Source organism: Chanodichthys erythropterus, chromosome 3, assembly GCF_024489055.1.
Source record: "Chanodichthys erythropterus isolate Z2021 chromosome 3, ASM2448905v1, whole genome shotgun sequence".
NCBI classification, from domain to species: Eukaryota; Metazoa; Chordata; class Actinopteri; order Cypriniformes; family Xenocyprididae; genus Chanodichthys; species Chanodichthys erythropterus.
In genome coordinates this window covers 63378508-63392550 of record NC_090223.1, presented here as the reverse complement: position 1 = coordinate 63392550, position 14043 = coordinate 63378508, and the positions used below count along the sequence as shown (strand labels likewise).

At 38.7% G+C, this 14043-nt stretch overlaps 1 protein-coding gene across 1 annotated transcript in view; it reads left to right on the top strand.

Moving 5' to 3' along the window:
- The window catches only part of LOC137005697 (gastrula zinc finger protein XlCGF57.1-like), a 661382-nt gene that overhangs the window by 226772 nt on the left and 420567 nt on the right, over nucleotides 1-14043 (top strand). The window lies entirely within an intron of this gene.

Here is a 14043-nt window from a genome sequence, read left to right as displayed (position 1 = left end):
GACAAAACAGGGGAAGAGAAAGAAGAGGCCAAGTACATAGGCAGATCCCTGATGAAATCAGGGCTACAATTGTGGATCATGTTATCAATCACGGCCTCACAATGGCTGAGGCTGGTTGAAGGGTGCAGCCAAATGTTGGGAGAGCCACTGTAATTTCAATTATTCAAACATTCAAAGGAGAACAGGTGTGTATAAATGGACAGTAATTCAGCACTAAACAATCTGCACTGTACTACTGTCATTGTGTCATACATGAAGCTTGCAGTGGGACCTCAGTTACCTCACTAAATACAGTAATGTGTAACTTTACTGTATTTTTCAAATGGCTGTGCAAATAGTATATAGTGCTGTCTTGAGCATTTTCAGGTAGTCTCACCAAGATCTGACTTTTTTGCACTGGAAAACATTGACAGAGTAATCCTGTTATAATGCAAACACGACAAAGACATTTGACTATCTTGTTCATAAACAATGGTGTCAGGACTTTTCATCTTGATGACTTTGACACTTTCATTGACATGAATGCTTGCTTTTGAGGAATGACCTATCCATTTTGAGCAGGTGACACACTTTTGCAGGTTATCAACTAGGTTTTGCCGTTTGACCTTATTGTTTTGAGAACTGCATTAACTGTTGTGCAAATGTAAATAGTGATGTGAGAAATGCACCAAAGCGACTGAGAATTTTTTCAGTTAATGAAGTTCATCTTGCAGTCTTTTCATGTTACTTACAGCATTATCCTTAGCTTCCTTCCTTTTTGAAGTTTTGTTCTCTGGTGGACTTTATCAAGCAGCTTTGGCACTTGAATCCTTTTCCCAGTTGCCAGCACATTTTCAATTTCCTCACACGTTTCTGGAAAAGTAATGAGAATAGTTGTCTTACCAAGTAATTGTTTATGTTCAGTCTAGGATTAACCTAAAGGTAACATCCATTTTTACTCTATATGTAGTTCTACTTGATAGATAGATAGATAGATAGATAGATAGATAGATAGATAGATAGATAGATAGAACAGATAGATAGAACAGATAGATAGAACAGATAGATAGAACGACAGACAGACAGTTCATGTGTCACTAAAACGTTCTCAGATCTGTAAGCTTTTAGGTTTAGTGTTGTAAATGAAAAGATACTTGCCTTTCATCAACAAAATTTTTCCCTTTAGGAAGTGTCCCTTCCGCAGGATCCAGTAAGTGTGAGTTGAGAAATCTTCCGTATTTTTCGAGGCAAAGTGTTTAATGTCTTTAACATTAACAACATCTTTAACCCCATCATCTAAATAATGTACATAAGCGAACATTTTTTTTAGTAAAAACTATGTAAATGTAGATATCAAAAGCCCTCTCCGTATCCGTATTCAAAAAGTAACCATTAATCACATCACGTGAATTTTTACTAGGCTATACAGACTCATGGTGGTGAGTGAAAACAGTCTACTAATTGCTAGTATTTAGGGATGGGCATTTTCCTCAAATATTAAATTCAAATATTTGAGCTCATAAAAAAACGAATATTCGAATATTCGTTTATGTAAATGAAGTTTAATGAGACAGGCGTTATTTTTCAGTAAAGGCATTTTTCATCATTTCTGAACAAACGTAGCTGGGTATATAGGCTACACACAACAAACCTATAGGCTACATCCTATGTTTTGTAGCAGAAAACATTAAACAATGTGCTCAAACAAAAAAGTACAAAGGGAAAAAAGCATTTAAAGGCAGAGCGAACACAAAAAAAATGCCATAAGCAGGCTGACGTAATTATTGTACAGAACATACAATATGCATAGCTTTAAACAGCTGTCGGCATATCTTGTCTATATTGTTTTACATATTCTTGTTGAGGAAAACAAGCATGTCAACATGATCAGGTCAACATCAAATTAACCTGAACTAAACAATAGCCTACATTCATTCATACGTTTGAACTATACAAACCTGCATAGAAGGCAAAAGTGGATACACCATGGACACAGACACGTAGTTTTCGCCACCCAGTGCTTCACTTGCTGTTTTCAGAGACTGGAGGACAGGTAACATCTCCTCAATTGTCTGCCAATGATCATCAATTAACTCCAGAGTTTTAGCATCCGCCAGTTTGGTTACGGTCCTGTCAGAGAGCACAGCAGTGATGGCCCAGCGCTCTTTATGTAAACGTGCAAGCATATCAGCAACCGAATTCCATCGCGTTTTGCAGTATTGCACAAGCTTGTGCAGAGGCAATTCCAACTGCCTTTGTTTCTGCTTGAGTGTATTTGAGGCCATGGTACTATGGTGGAAATGTCCTACAAGTCTACTACATTTGCCAATGAGCCTATTTATGCTTGCAGCTTTAAATCCATCATTGATAGCCAACTGAAGTATGTGCGCAAAACAAGGTACAGATTCCCAGTTTGCGTCTCTGTTTGCTGCTATAACATTGCTAGCGTTATCATGCACGCACGCACGCATGTGACCACTTTGCCATCCAGGCCCCATTGCTCTACAGATGTCACCAAATGATCTGCCAGGTTGGCAGCCGAGTGTCGCTCTTCAAACGCTCTGGTCTGCAGAACATAACTGTTCACCTTGCCATCAGCAATAAAATGGCATGTTATAGTGACATAGGACTCTGTGGTTAATGCTGTCCAACTGTCAGATGTAATGGCTACGAAGTCTACTGTCGCTAAAGTAGTTTTGAGTTTGGAAACCATGCTGTCATGTTGAAGCTCTATTCTTGCCGTGATGGTTTTCCATGAGGGAACATCGTAATCTGGCTCAAGAAACTGCAAGACTTCCTTAAAGGGTCATGAAACCCTAAACCAAAATTTCAGAGATTTTAACAGAGGTATGTGTGTTGAACACCATTGAAGACAATGTTAGCATCTGTTAGATTTAATAGTAGGGGGGAAATGGTTAAATTTTATGCTATTTTCGTCTTCCGGGTTTAAAATCTTCATCCTGTCCACGTCACAGGCTGTGACGTGGCAGAGCACGATAGTACTTTGATGACTCATCGGTGTTTCATAATTATTAACGATACTGAGTTTATCCAATGAGAACACTCTCTTAATTATTCATGACACCACGTGGATCTTTCCAACGACAGACATGTCAAGCAAGCTGTGATATCGCGCAGTAGATGAGTGAGGCAATCATGGGACGCAAGTGTTTGTTTTCGTGGTGCAAAAGTTCGAATGGGTTGCATATGTTTCCCCGCAATGCTGCCAGGGCTAGACTCTGGCTGCGGGCGGTTGGTTGGCCATCAACCACGGACACATCTAGATTATATGTGTGCAGCAAACATTTTTCGAGAGAGAGCTTCGAGAATTGGAGAATAGTGGACTTTGGCCTTGTTGACTACCAATGCAAGTTGCGTCTTGCGATTGATGCGGTGCCAAGTCCCGAGGACTTTTCTATCCTTTCAGAGGTATGTGTGTCTAAAATTTAAACCTGATCGTTTTACTTGCCTTTTGTTAAATAAGCACTCGTTATTAAAATATTTGATATTTCGATAATACCTCAATTGTATGCTTAATTCGTGTAATTAAATATGTAATATATTTAAATATGTTCGGGAAATATGTCTTTGGAAATTAATATGTTTGTATTGTCAGCCTAAACTGTGTTGCGAGATGGCGTGCCAGACCGAGCGTTGATCTATGCTATGTACGCAAGTTTTTTTTAAGCGTTATTTTTTTTTCAAATATATGCATGTATAGTGTGTATATAAACAACTACATATTTTATAATGACTGTAATTACACATGTACATTAATATGTTTTAAATAGAATTACAATTACTGTAGGATATATGTAGCAGGGAATTCAGTAACTCTTGAAAAGACAAAAATAAAGTGTCAGTGCATTTAATTAGATTTTAACTCTTCCAGTTTTTTAAAAAAAAATTTAGTATTTCCTCACGTTTTATCACTGATTTTTAGTAACAGTCGATATGCATGGGCTACTGGCGATGAGAGTTTCCCTCCTCCCCTCTCCTCTCCTCTCTTCTCACAGCCACCACGCCCATTTAAGTTGCATTTTTCAAAAAGATTGTTAGCTAGACTTGAGCTGAAAGAGGGGGGTTTCATGACCCTTTAAGTTGACATTTAATTTATTTTCCCAAAAACTGTGTAATTATTAAGGGCCGTTCACAGCAGACTTCTCCTTCCATTCATACGCATGTAAATGTGGGACACCAGAAACACAAGATCGAGTGAAGTTTGCAGTGAAGTGGAGTAGATTGAATATTTTATAAGTTTGGAGTGATTATTATTTATTTATGTTTTTAAAAGAGATTCACGGAGTGTGACATCATATCAGGATCATTTCAGTGTCTGTAGAAAGTTCACATGCTCAAAGTCTAGACTGACTGCATCTTTAAATGTGTTATTATCAGTGTCCTACATGATTCACTCAACCCTGTTACTTCTGACATGATTTTCCTTCTTTCAAAAACACCCAGGAAGTGACATCACCTGGGCTCTCTCTACAGCATGATGTGACACAAGAAAATAATCTCAATCCATTGTCTCAGTTTTTACACAAATGAATGACTGCATTCATCAACCCTGTTACCAAAGTTACTGTAAGAAGAGATTTTGCTCAAGTTACACTCACAACCCTGTCAGCCATTCTGGAAAGTTGAACAATGTTGTAAACTATATTGAAAATGGCTAAATTCATGTAACACTCCTGCAAATTGTGAACCAAATGAAATAAATGTAAAATATGTAAATATTTAGTTTGATCTGATGTTGACAATCAATATGAAAGTTTCTCACACTTCCCTTTACTGATCTTCTGTTAGAAAAGAACATTGTTTAATTTCATAGTTTTACTGTTTCTCTAAATTTGCAGAAGTGCTTGAATCTTTCTAACATGAATGTTGTTCAGCATCATGAATGAATGAAGAATAAACACCAACCTCTTTGTTCTTCAGTATCTTCAGTGTGTTTCATTCTGCAGGGTTCTGGATCTCTCATGTTCTCTCTGTCCTCTTTAATAAACTCAGTCTTTGCAGTTTTCAGCTCTTCCTGACGCTTCAGTGCTCGTCTGATGGGAATATCCCAGGATTTATTGATGAACTGCAGTGGGAGGAGCTTAACTGATGATGTGACTGCTGTGGGAGGAGCTTTACTGATGATGTAATATTGGTGGGAGGAGCTTGACTGGTGATGCGTCTGCAGTGGGAGGATCTTCATTAAGCAAATTGCAGTGGGCGGGGCTTTGTTGACTTAACTGCAGATTGCTTGGAGGAACTGATCTGCCCAAATAAAATAAAAAAATCAGTTACTGTGTTTGTTTTTATAGGATTAAAGTCCAGATATCAAACTGTAGTGTCTGCATCAAATGAAATGGACAAAAGTGATTTTACGTAGAAAATTCACTAAATTAAATGTGTCTGTTTAATGTTTTAAATTACTTTTGTGAAAATAGAATGTTTTAATGTCCCATCATCATTTAGTGTAACGGATATATTTAATGCAAAAAGGAATTTTGACCTGTATTTAATACAAATATATAAAAGAATTAGAGATCATACTAAATTTAATTATATTTTAAATGATTAAACACTTCTTGCTGACAAATTGGCGAAAGCTAGTGGTTTGAATTTAAGTGGTATAAAGTATAAAGATTTAAAATGACAAAGAGTATTTTGGGCTTCACTGTGATCCTTCAATACAGTGTTTGAATTTGTCATCAAGATATTCTCATTCTAAATAGTCTTTTTTTATTGAATAATTATTTTTTTTGTGCTATATTAACCCTTTTTGTTTTTCACCCATAAACTAATTGCATTAAGAATTTATATCTGTCTATCATAAAGCAACTGATGCTAATTCAGAACTTTATTCTGTTTCTCCATTAAAATATTGACAGATGTCTAGAAAAGTAGTAAAGAACTGTAAGAAAACAGTTAAAAGCACAAAGACAAAAATAATTGTTCATTGAGGTCCACAAATCCCCCTCAGTCTGTTGACAGCAATGAAATGAGCTTTAAGTGTCAATTTACAGCAGATCTGAAGACATCAGCATAATAAATGAGGTGAAAACAGGAACTATTGACGTGAAATAAAGAGTGTTTTCAGCAGTTTCTCTGTTCATATTGATGATCCTCAGACTATCAACACTCATTCAACAAGACATTCAGACCATTAGCAGATCATATCACTTTATTCTGAGTGTTTGCTGTTAGAAACACATTATTGGAGTCCTATAAACTGCTTTAATTGAAGACAATACTGTTATTTCTCACAACATGACGTGGATAAAACACCAATAATAAAAAAAACAAACACTAATGACACTCATCTTCATCAACCACTGCTGCTAAATAACCACAGCAATATAATATATATGAACTGAAAGTTTGATTTTCTAATAAGTACATTGATTGCAGTAGTGAAATTAGATCAGAAGAGACAATGATCACAAAACCTTTTGAAATAAAGAGCAGCACAAAGTAGAGTTAATAATACAGAATCATCTCATATTTAAGATATCAAAGCAGTGATCTGTATTAAATCCAGTGTAATCACCAGTATAGGCTACATGTAGATTAGAGAGGATGAATTAAAGTGTGAACTAAATGTAAATGAGGTGTGTGTGTGTGTGTGTGTGTGTGTGTGCGCACTCTCACGTGAGCCTCACAGGAGGCGTTTGTAACAATAAAAATACTTATTTTATTGGATTCGATACAAAGCAGTTAAAACTTAAATCATCTTAAACTCTATAATCTAGCATTATCCAGCAATATTGGAGATGCTGTTACGTGTCCCTCGATCATTTATCTTCTACACTAATGGAGTTCATCATCTGAGGAAGCATTTTACTCCACAGACTCCCATTCTGGTTCATATTTCTGAAAACTTTTATCTTTTTCTTTCACAAGCTGGACTAATAACAGCTGCCATCATGAGCGACTCTCTGTAAAGTTAAACTTCCCGCCACTGTCAGCGTATGTGATGTATCAACAACCAATGACAGAGAGCTTTACTTAAACTGAGTCTCGAGGCAGAAGAAGCACAAGAGAGTCTGCTCCATCATTGCTGAAGATCTTCAGCTGTGGCGGGTGAGAACTTTATGATTGAGGCAGATCTGACTATCCTGACCCTACCTGAATAATCACAGGGTTAAAGCTGAATGATAAAAAGACACAGCGACTGACAATATATAGGACCTATGATGTTTGCATATTTTTGTGATATTTAATTGGTACCTGTTATCTGGGGAATAATATGAGATTTGTTCATGAACTTTGACATCATAAATGTAAACTCTCCAGGAGTGTTTTTGACGTTTCATATCAGGCCTCCTCCGATCACACTCCATCACTGTGAGAAAAGAAGAAATATTTTTATTTGAACAGACCAAACCATAATGTATCAGAATACACTCAGTGTAAATATTAACATTTTACCAAATAAAAACAAAACATTTAGTTTTAGATAAAGTAATCTGATTAATTACACAATGTTTATTTAAATTATTAATATGGCAATACAATTTATTTATTAAAGTTATACTCATTCATTCAAGAATGAAGTAAATGGCTCTCTTTATGAGTGCAACACTAAATCATTGATTCATCCGAATGATTCGCTCAAAACGCAGATTCATTCAGAAACAAAACGAAACACTGTTTAATAACAACATCATACTGAATTAAAAGCAAAACATTTATAATAGTTTTAGATAAAAGACCATATTAATAAAAAACATGTTCCAGAAAGTGACAATGATGTCCATTCAGTGAATGAAAGCTTTAAAGAAATTGCAAATAGTTTAAGTAGAAATCTAAAATCTCAGAGCTTTTCCCTAAGTGAGATCTTTCCAGCAGGATTTGTGAGTCTGAGACGGGGAGAGTTTTCAGTTTCTGCACATAAAACTGTTACATGTTAAATCTCTAATTACTTTATTACAATGAATCTTATCATAAAATCAAACAATGCTTCATTGTTATAGTTAATTCATAGTTATTTATCAGCAGTGGTTGATGAAGATGAGTGTCATTAGTGTTTGTTTTTGTGTTATTGGTGTTTTATCCACGTCATGTTGTGAGAAATAACAGTATTGTCTTTCAATAGAGCAGTTTTAGAGTCTTTTCTCATATATTCTGACTCCAATAATCAGTTTCTCACAGAATAAAGTGAGATGATGTGAATGTCTTGTTAAATGAGTGTTGATAGGATCATCAATATCAACAGAGAAACTGCTGAAAACACTCTTTATTTCATGTCAATAGTTCCTGTTTTCACCTCATTTATTATGCTGATGTCTTCAGATCTGCTGTAAATTGACACTTAAAGCTCATTTCATTGCTGTCAACAGACTGAGGGGATTTGTGGACCTCAAATATGAACAATTATTTTTGTCTTTATGTGTAGAACTGTTTTCCTTACCATTATCCATATTTGGAATAATTTTGTTACATTATATTCTGTTATCATTTATATATAAAAAAACAAACCCTGTAACTGATATATTTTTTTTTGGCAGACCAGCTCCTCCCACACTGAGATTCATCATCAGTGAAGCTCCTCCCACATCAGTCACATCATCAGTGAAGCTCCTCCCACTGGAATGCATCAATAAATGCTGGAATATTCCCATCAATGAGCAACAGAAAGAGCTGAAACCAGTAAAGACTGAGTTTATTAAGGAGGACAGAGAGAACATGAGTGATCCAGAACCCTGCAGAATGAAACACACTGAAGATACTGAAGAACAAAGAGGTTGGTGTTTATTCTTCATTCATTCATGATGCTGAACAACATGCATGATGGAAAGATTCAACAACACATTTAGATATGCAGTTAATCTAATATTCAACAAATGGTCAGTAAAGTGAGATTTGAAAAATGTTCATATTGATTGTCAACATCAGGTCAAAATACAGATTATTTTACATTTATTTTATATCTGGTTCAAAATTTGCAATAATGTGACCAAAATTTTAGACATGTTTGACAAAATGACAAAAAAAAAAAAAGTAATATCAGTAAACACCAAACTGTATCAAGTAAATTCACTTTCCAGAATGGCTGACAGGGTTGTAAGCTTGACTTAAGCAAAAAACTGATTTATGGTTATTGATAAAGTTGTACTTTTCATAAAATGTAGAAGTTATTCATAGTTATATAGATTATTCTTCTTACAGTAACTTTGGTAACAGGGTTGATGAATGTGATCAACACTGTACAGTTTGTGTAAAAATGAGACGATGGATTGAGATTATTTTCTTGTCCTCCCATCATGCTGTAGAAAGAGCCCAGATGATGTCACTTCCTGGGTGTCACAGTTTTAAGATGAGGAAAATTCATAACGGGGTTGAGGGTCAAAATTCACTTGAGTTTGTTTTCAGTGTCCCACATTCTCATGTGTGGAAGTCTGTGAAAGAAAAAGTGTGACCAACCCTTAATCATTAAAGTTTTAGTAAAATAAATATCAATGTAAAAGTTGGTATCAAAATATGGCAATTGTGTCATTCATTAGTGAAGTTCCTAAACGTAATTTAGGGAGGAGCGAGCCCATCTAATCTTCCAATCAACAGCCAGAGTATATAAGCAGCTGCTTACCTCTCTTCAGTCTCAGATGTTTCAGCATCCGGTAGTGCCGTACTGAACAATGTCCGACACCACAGAAATTCCACCATCCCCCTTCAGACGACGAACTTTCCCCGAGACACCAACAGTCACATCTCGCGTAAGATCGGATCTCACAGATCCAAACACGGATGCTCTTTCTGAGTGCTCATACAGACCACGCTGCGGATAACCACTCTCTCCTCCACGCTCAGGATCGCCCGTTTAACTGCGCCTCGGATGTCTTCTTCACAGACTTCATCTCTTCATTCTACCGCCGCTAATACACTGATTCTACCCATTTCAAATGGTCCGCCAACAGCCTACGTCAAGTCCTCTCCAGCTCTGGAATTAATTTCTCCCACAGATCATCAAAAGCTAAACTCTACGATCTTCTTTAGTTCTAACAACAGTTCCAGCATGCCAAACACTTCAGCATCATAAAAGCAAGACTCAGAAGTTTCTCTTCTGACCTGATGTCCTGAACATAAACATTTACAGCACGCTAATCCACAGTCCGTTGCCGCCGCACGCACTTCCTCGTCCGCCGTTTTTCCGCCCAATCAACAACAGCTGCCGCAAAAACAGTCCCGCTTTTCCAGCTCTTCCCATATGCAGCTCCACTCCTCAGGCAAGAACTATCCAAACTTACTCCTGTCTCCCGCACTTTACTTCCTTCTATGGATTATGAAATGAAGCCTCTTGAATCTTGAAGCTTTTAAAAATAAATAAATAAATTTACAGCAGCCATAAACCAGCCAGTGCAGCCAAAGAATATAGATGTACAGCTCAGTCATTCCATTAAGCAAATAAAAGCCTGGCAATGTTAAACGTGTAGACTTCTGATAATATATTTTCCATACTAATGTGTTGCAATAAAATTTAAATATAACAATAATAATACTAACAGAGTTTGATGCAAGTAAATCATGCTCTAATTATGATAGGGTTTTATACTGTCTTTATGGCAGAATGTACGATCATGTAATGTAACGTAATGTAATGTAATGTATATATTAGTAAATGGACTTTAAATTCCGTAAACCTGTAGAGTAGTGGTCTGGGTTCAACATTCTGAATCGCACAGCAGTCATGTGACTGGAAAGATAGTTGAGACGTCTTTCATTTATCACCGTCCTCTGAAAACATATGCATTCATTATAATTGAGCTGTGTATTTGATATGAGATTTGAAGCTTCAGTTTAATATGTAACATCACTAATTCCTTCTGCTTTTTCAGTTCTTTTTTCTTCATGATAAACCCATGCGGCAGGATGCCCTCGCAGATGGTTACTTCTTGCTCACCCAGGAAGCGGATCCTAGCGTGAGGCTGCCTCCGCTAGTCGTCCCTCACCCTCTATCCGTTTACAACTTACCTCATTCCTCCCCTCCCTTCTGTTCCCCAATTTCTTCTAATATTCTTCTTGGCACAGATCCTAGCGTGAGGTTGTCTCCGCAAATGATCTCAACACTCTTTTTGCCCACCAACCCCTTTCTCTCACTTCAGCCATCTTGGACACCAGTCAGTAATGGAGCCCTCCTCCCAGCATCCATCTTTTTCCAACACCAAACACTTCTTCAGGTCTGAGCCGCTTGCCAGCCCATTCTCTCGCAACAGCAGTCCCTCTTCCAGCTCCTCCCAACGCAGTCACCATGGAACAACCAACATTCTGAACCCATAACTGTTCCCTAATTCCATCAGGTGCAGACATTTGATCTTCTTCCTTTTGGAGCAGTCATTTTTATATCTACCTCAAGCTTTGCAGCTAAGTGAGCAGCCTTTCTCTTCTTCAATCATTATTTCCCAGTTAGTTAGTGAAATGGACACCATTCAGACAATTTCCAACCAGTTTTTTCAGGCCTGACAGAACATTTCAGCCGCAGTCTGGAAAGTATACCTGACTCCAGCTTGATCTGCAATAACTTATAATCTGCAACAGCTGGACCCGATATAGTGGAAGGCCTCATCAAAAAGAACTAGATTCCAGATTCATGATCGGCCCATTTTGATTCTCCACCTTATTCCGCATAAGCCCAATTGGAGTAACCAAATTAGATGAATTCTCCACCACCACAACATAGACCAAGCAATCATTCTCATAAACCTGTATCCCATAGTACTAACAGCCAATCTATGGGGTTCCGAAATGTTAATTGCCCCTTAGAATTTCCGCCTGTTACCAGTTCATCATCATAGATGAACATATCCCAGGTCACCAAAATAAAATCACAGATGTTTTATCATCTTTTTCAAATTTAGAACATTGGCTCTGGAAGCAGACTCCAATCAACTTCAATTCCTCCTGATTCAGAACTCTCATTCGTCTGGTCCATTCCCTCAAGAACTCTTCATAACACATCCACAAATACCATAATGCAAGCCGTTTCTCTCAGAACACTCCAAACCTACTGGACAGCTTGGAGTTCCTTCAAAAAACTTCCACAGAGCTTTCCAGGAGTTTTCCCTCCTTTCAGTATCCTTCATCTCTTACCTCCATCATACCAATTTAATTCAGGAACAATCAAAATCTACCTCAGTGGCATACATTGCTCTCCAAGTTCATCCATGGCCAACAGTGCCCCGACTCTTCAAGTCCCCAGATATCCCTCCTCATCAAAGGTTTACAAAACCAATCCCCCTCAGCCAAACACCAGACAACCTTTTAACCATCCATTTTTCTTATCTTTCTGCATGGGTGCAGCCATCACAGCAGCCCAGAGGGGCCTATCCGAACACCAAATTAAAATGATCGGCTTTTAAAACAACACATGTTCGATCAGTTCTACATCACAAACACTAGCATCTTTCTGAGTCTGGACCGCTTCTCCCTACTATTTTTGCATCTCCCCTCTTACCAAGCCCCGCAGGGCTCATATTCATCTGGATGCAGTGAGAGCTCTCCCTTTTCGGATGTGTGTTAGCTACCACTCCTGGAGTGGGCTTTCCCATTCTAATTGCTGTGTGGGCTCCCCCGTCCAGATACTGTGCAGGCTCTCCCGTTCGACTTGCAGTGTGGGCTCTCCCGTTCGACTTGCAGAGTGAGCTTCCCGTTTATTTTATCGGGGCTCTCTCCTTCGAAACGCAGCGGGAGCTCTCCCGGTCGAATCGCAGTGTGAGCTTCCGTTCAGGCGCCGTGGGGACTCTCCCTTTCTGAATCGCAGTGTGATTCTCCATGTTCTTAACCATGGAGGCTCTCCCGTTCGGATCGCAGTGTGGGCCCTCCTATCTGAACAAGCGGACTGGAGGTACCAAGGATCGTATGTCCCATAAGGATTGCAGCGGGCCCTCATGTCCTTATGTGATCCAAACCACCTTGGAAGGACGGTAGCTCTGCGTTTTATCTATATACCGTAGGCTCCCTTTTTCAACGGCAGGCAGGTTCGCTCTGGATATCAGTGGCCTGTTTTCCCTTTTGGGGCGAGGACCTCCTTCCCCTCTGTTGGCAGCCGGGGGGCCCCATGTACTTCTGAATTCATGGGCCCCCATGTTGCAGACGTTGCGACGGGACGTTCTCCAACCACGTACTCAAACCTCCAGTCCCAAAAACCACTCCCGCAGGAGTAATTTTAGAAGTCACTGCCGCAGCAGTGCAGCGGCGAGATGCATCCTAGTCAAACTCACACAGCAGCAATAAACGCAAGCTCCCGACAGAGTTCCTTAAATAATAATATTGCCGCAGCAGAAGCCTGCTCATAGCTCCACATAGTGGACATAGTAGGGTGACGCGTTCCAGCCCAGCTCCCACAGGAGCCTCATTAAATATCACTGCCGCAGCAGTATTCATTCATGACTCCAGGCCAATTAATCACAACCACCTTGTGTTCCGGCATAGGAAACACTAGTGCCACTCCTCACCTCAACTCTATTCTTCATGTCGCTTTAATCTTTCGCTCATTTTGGGGGGGTAACAAGCATTAAGCATCTGGGTATCCCATATACATTAAATCCTTAAGCATTTTCAACCATGCTAAATCCAACTTGCTGTCCCAAATTTATTCTGCACTTTTTGGGGGGTGTATCAGAGCTCGAGTTGAAGATGCTCCATCGAGCCCCTCCTCAGCGGACAGCAAGCCAAATTAGCTAACCTAATATCCTAAAGATTATATGGGCAAACTAACTCGTTAAGTGAAGTTCCTAAACGTAATTTAGGGAGGAGAGAGCCCATCTAATCTTCCAATCAACAGCCAGAGTATATAAGCAGCTGCTTACCTCTCTTCAGTCTCAGCTGTTTCATCCCTCCACCTCCCCAAACTCCACCTTCATTTCAGGTACCTTGCCCTATGTAATCACACCCTATATTTATTCACTGGGGGGTGTATCAGAGCTCGAGTTGAAGATGCTTCATCGAGCCCCTCCTCAGTGGACAGCAAGCCAAATAAGCTAACCTAATATCCTAAAGATTATATGGGCAAACGAACTCGTTAAACATATTTAATAGTTCTCACTACAGAAACAAGGTGATTTGTCTATAATGTTT